Source organism: Hoplias malabaricus, chromosome 3, assembly GCF_029633855.1.
Source record: "Hoplias malabaricus isolate fHopMal1 chromosome 3, fHopMal1.hap1, whole genome shotgun sequence".
Lineage (NCBI taxonomy): Eukaryota > Metazoa > Chordata > Actinopteri > Characiformes > Erythrinidae > Hoplias > Hoplias malabaricus.
The window spans coordinates 30,072,138-30,078,255 of record NC_089802.1 but is presented as its reverse complement, the minus strand read 5'-3'; positions in this window follow the sequence as shown (position 1 = coordinate 30,078,255).

The following is a 6,118-nucleotide window of genomic DNA, read 5'->3' as shown; positions in this document are numbered from 1 at the left end:
CAAGATAATAGCATTGGATATATGTGAACAGCTTATATTGTTAAAACACAGTTGTGGAAAACGTTAACAGCAAATGTGGACATTGGAAGGTGCCAAAGAAAAGAATATAACAAAACAAGTAATCTACCTGGCCCAAAACTAAACCTAACATAAATACACACACACATATATATCCCCAGAGCTTGCCACTCTTCACATGGCTGGAGCATACAGAGAGAGAGTGGTGGGGAGCACACCGAGAAAACATCACAGGAAAAAAAAACATGAAAACACAGTTCCTATTAATCACAACCGGCATACAAAGTCTCAATCAAACTATAGTGCTCCTCCACACTGAGCTCCTTCCCAATTGGCCTTTTTATGTTCAATGACCCGCCTCCTCATGCACAGCAGTCACTCCGGATTGGTGTAGTGCAGATTATGGCACCTCCTGATTAGTACACCCAGCACCTATAGTGAAGGATGTGTAGGAAAAAAATGGGACGTCAATGTGAAGCATAAATGTTTATATTTTTGTATGAAAGCTGCCTGCACACCTTGTCCCTCCCATCATTATCACACAGCTTTAGCTGCTGAGTGTCAGACCTGTCAGTGGGGGGTTTGTGAAAAATGGCGCAAACAAACACCAATATTCAGCTTGTGGTGTGAATACACAGCAATGTCAAATGGGCCAAACTGTTTCATCTTGCATCGGCAAGGATAATAAACACAAACCACTGAATGAACAATGAATGGTTGTTACGGATTTCCCAAATGCATCATTTTTATTTTATGTGTTTAATATCTTCAATAGCCAATCATTGCACTGACCTCCAACAACATTTAAAAATTGGCTTACAATACTGTTTCATGGCATAAGTGCTACATGTATCACAGAGTCCTGGGATTCCTATGCAGAACTGTGCACAGATTTACAGTCTGCTCTTCCTAGAGCAGCCTGTAATTCACAGTTGTCTATGCTGTTTCGCTATTGCTGCTTGCAATTCACCTAGAGCAGCCCGTAATTCGCTGTTCTCTGTGCTCAATTTCTTCATCGCTTTTTATGCACCTTGGAGTTTGGGAACATCTCTGAAGATCCATGCCTCAAAGTAGATTTGCATTCTCTAGCAATATGTCCCTCTTTATCACATGAATAACACACCTTGGTCACATTAGTATTGTAGAGTGGTAGTCTCTCCTGAGCCATTCTAGCCATCTGACCTGACTGACATTTTTTCGAGCTATATTCTGATTGGAAGCTTTATGATTAATAGCTGCTATGGGAGTGGATTTCCTGGTATCAGCATTGCTATTGTAAAATTGAATCATTTTAGTAATGATTTCATTATATGTAGATGTATGTGTTACATGCATTGCTAGGGCAGCATGGGTAAAACTGTCGCTCTGGCCAATCAGAGCGGACTTAAATCTCTGATCCTGTGTCGTAATGTCACTAATACCACTATAGGTTACAAAAGCATCCATGAGTCTCTCTGAGAAAGCAACAGGGTGCTCTGCTTTTTGCATGGTCACCCCTGTGATCTTTTCCCAGTCGATGACTCTTGCGCCCAAGACCTCCAACAATGCCTGTTTCCTTTCTGCCTTATTAGCCTTTTTATTTGTAACTTTATCTGAAAGAGCTCGGCCTAGAGTAGAGGGAAGACACATAATCAAGACAACACAAGCATCTGCATCTGTTAACCTATGAATGTCAGCGTGCTGTTCCAATTTGTCTAAGAAATTTAAGGGATCGTGTTTTACTGGATCAAATTTTCCCACATTTTTGATTAATGATTCCATTTCAGTGGGATTCAGAGCACAGACAGTAGTAGTTGTGACAGCAATATTTTCTTCCTCTCCGGGGCGAACCGTGGTGGAACAATGCAGTGGTGCCATAGGAAACCTTATAGTATGATTAGAGCAGTGATCATGGCCTTATATCTATCATGGACATAGTCTTGTGTCTCCTTCCAATTTAGGTTTGTTTCATACGTGCTCTGAAAATGTGATTTCTGATTTGATCCAAAGGTGTTTTGGAATCTATTGTTCCCTCATTATCTAGTCCTTCAGCCAATGGGGGAGATTTTTTTAACATAAACTGACATGCTGATCTAGTCTGCTGTAGATCGCTTGATAACCTTTCCACAGATGATACAAGTCTGTTATTGTCCATCTCATAATTTGAGATTTCTTGTTTTAGTCTGACTATTTCCTCCTTCAAAATTGTCTCCCCTGCTTGGTAATTTTTCATGGACATTATGTTTTCACTAATTTCAGTGTGAAGCACTGTGTTTTCCATCTCAAGTGCATCTCTCTGTGTCTCTGCTTCCTTTAACCTTTTCCTGGTTAGTTTATATGAGGCAAAGATGGCATGAAGAGCATTTGCAATTATTCTTGGGCATTTTAGGATCGTTTTCTAATTGGGACATAGCCCACTTATAGGGTTCGTCCACAATATTCTCAATCCCATTGAACAGTTCCTTTGAACTATGTTTAGAAATGTATGCAATGACTAATTCTTCCATTCTTAGACTTTTATTCAGTGTAATAGAAAGAAAGAAAAAATAAAATAAAATATAAAAAAAATCTTCTGTCAAACTATCTCAGTACTTCCACCAATCAGGCTGCTTCAGGGTCAAATAATTGTATGTATTCACCACACAGAAACCTAACCCCGTTTCATTTACTTTTGAAACGTATAACACAACAAGTTTCAGTTACTTTAGAAACTTTACAACACAACAAGTTTCAGTTACTTTGGAAATGTTTAATACCTAATACTGATACAATTCTGTTTACCACACTACGTCGGGAGGATTCACTTACTTTAGAATCTTTACAGAATTATCAGAAATTTGGTATATGACTCCTCCTGCTATGACTGAATAAAAGATTAACCAATTATCCCTGTCCTTAAATTTTCTAGATTTTTTTAAACGAGGTGATAATCTAAATCCTGTAGTGTAAACACAGAATTGATTTTACTTACCAATCCCCACTTTTTGTTTTGGAAAATCCCTCGAGTGGATGGCTCACAGTTGTAGGAAATAATGGGAAGTCTCTCAAAAATTGATGAAAAATGGAAAACCTTTATTACAGCAAGCAGTTGCAAGATACAAAGATGTACCATGGGTTCAGCGGAGCTGGACTGAAAATTGAGTAATAGAAAAACACAGCTTATATAGTTTGACAATACCATTTCCATCTCAGCTCCTCCTAAGGAACACAGTACACATGGAACCCTGTCATCTGTGGGGAACTTAATGTGTATTGAGTTCTATCACCTTCATGCCTTCATGTATAGACTAGTTCACTTTGTCTGTGGTGGTTGTTGATTACTCAGTAATAAACTTCCTTTGATATTGATAAGGTTTTCTGGTCCCACAGTGAGAGCTGTTGTGGCTCTTCCTGCTTTGCCTGTTCATATGCTAGATATGCCAAATGGTCAACCTATCTCTAGGAAGACACACTGGTTTGGAACATTTGTTATGATATTAATACTGTTGATTGCAGCAAGTTAAGCCAGTCACATTTGGGTCCATACTGTAATTTCTTACAGATGCTAGCAGAGAGAAACAAAGAAAACAAACAAACAAACAAAAAAAAACCATACGTGCTATACCTGCACATAACACCCCCTCTCCCCAAAAAAAAAGAGAGCAAATCCTGTTTGCAATGCAGATTCTCTAAACCAACAACATTACACACGTGAAAGGGCAACAGCAACAACATTATGTATACATTTTTTATGTTTAATATCTAACATATAGTCCTGTATAAGGAGAGCCCATCTCATTAATCTTTGGTTTTGATTATACATACGGGATAGAAAAACCATTGTGATCAGTGTAAACTGTGATACAGGACTTGACCGAACATATACCTCAAAATGTTGAAGGGCAAATAATAAAGCTAAAGCCTCTTTTTCAATAGTGGAATAATCCAATTGATGTTTATTAAACTTTCTTGAGTAGTAGCACACTGGATGGGTTATCCCACAATTATCCTCCTGTAAGAGCACCGCACCAGCCCCCACAGCACTGGCATCAACCTCCAGCTGAAAAGGCTTACTATAATCTGGAGCAGCAAGAACAGGTGCCTGACTTAAGAGTACTTTAGCACTCTGAAAAGCATGGGTACATTCGGATGTCCACTTTAAAGGAACAGAGGGACTGAGTAATCTAGTGAGAGAGTCAACCACAGAGGAGAAATTCCTACAAAAAGCCCTATAATATCCAGCCATACCTAAAAAATGTTTAGGTAAAATTAATTATAGCAGCTACCTTGGCCTCTACAGGACAGACTTGTCCTCCACCAACTTGTTTCCCCAAATACGTAATTGTAGCTTTTGCAAATTCACATTTAGCTAAATTAAGAGTGAGGGAAGCTAAAGCTAATCGTTCAAACAGAGTATGTAATGTCTGTACATGACTGTTCCAATCAGATGAAAACACAACAAGGTCATCTAAATATGCAGAACAATTGGGAACATTACCAACTACAGCGTCAATGAGTTGCTGAAACATAGCAGGAGCATTTTTCAAGCCGAACGGTAAAGCAGTATACTGTTTGATCTGGCGTTTCAGGAGTCAGTGGAACCTGCCAATAGCCTTTTAAAAAATCCAACTTACTGACATAACACGATGCACCCACATTGTCAATGCAATCATCCATGCGAGGCAGAGGATAAGAATCAGACAAAGTAACACCTTTTATCTTCCTATAATCCGTACAAAACCTGTAAGTTCCATCGGGTTTTGGCACCAGCAGACAAGGTGAACTCCAAGGACTAAAACTGGGCTTGTCTAATCCATGTTCATGTTTCATGATGGCTCTTTTAGTAGCATTAACCCGGTAAGGGTGTTGTTTAATGGGACTACTTGATGTAACTTTAATATCATGATGTAATATTGGTGTTTGTGAAGGAACATCATGGAAAATGGAAGGAAAATCATGGATTAACTTAAGCAAATTTTCACACTGTTCTGCAGATAAATGAGGTAACCTAGAAAGTAACTCTAATAAATCTTGAGAGTTAGACAATCTAGCACAAGGAAGAACAGTCTCATGGAAATTTAAACCATCATTAAGAACAGAAGACATATCAGACTGAGTATCCACAATAGGCCCCAAAACCAAACAGGGTGCTACTTCACCTACTAGAGGATTTATTTTAGAATGATAAGCTTTCAACATGTTAATGTGGCATACTCTATTTCTTTTCCTACGCTCCAGAGTTTCAATAACATAACTCCTCTCACTGATCTTTCTTTCCATAGTATAAGGACCGGAGAATTTAGCAAAGAGGGAAGAACCAGGCATAGGTATCAAAGCTAATGCTTGATCACCTGGAATGAACGTGCGCACAATGGCTTTCTTATCAAACTGATGAAATCTTTCGAGGGCACCCTGAGACTCTGAGTGATAAGGGCTAGAAACCAAATGTTTAATTTTTAAAGTCTGCATGACTTGTGCAAAGATTTTAGATAGGAAATTGGTCCCCTGATCGGTTTGAATTATTTTAGGTAATCCAAAAATAGAAAATAAATTAACCAACGCATTAACCACAGCTGGTGCTGGGTCTTTCCACAGCTTCAGGAAAACATGTAGCAGTACACATAATGGTAAGCAAAAATTGATTGCCCAACTTGGTCTTTGGTAAAGGTCCCACACAGTCAACCAGAATCCTATCGAATGGCTCACCCATTACTGGTATTGGACACAAATGGGCTGGAGGAAGAATTTGATTAGGTTTTCCTGTGATCTGGCATACATGACATGACCGGCAATATCTCGCTATGTCAGTTTTCATTCCTGGCCAAAAACAAGTTTAAGAATACGATTATAAGTTTTTGTAACCCCCAAATGACCAGTCCATGGGTTATAATGATCTAAAGATAAAACTTGTTTTATATATATATATTGGGTGTAACAACCTGAAAAACACACTCAAGCTCAGGACTTTTACGAGAATTCCACTTTCGGAAGAGTATATTATTTTCCATAAAATAGGTGATTAATTTATCAGGTACTTCTGTTTGATTTACCCTGGCAAAATATTTTTTTAAGGCAGGATCTGCTTTTTGAGCTTCCACAAGTTTATCATGGCCAACAGCCAATTCTAAGTGTCCTCCGGTAA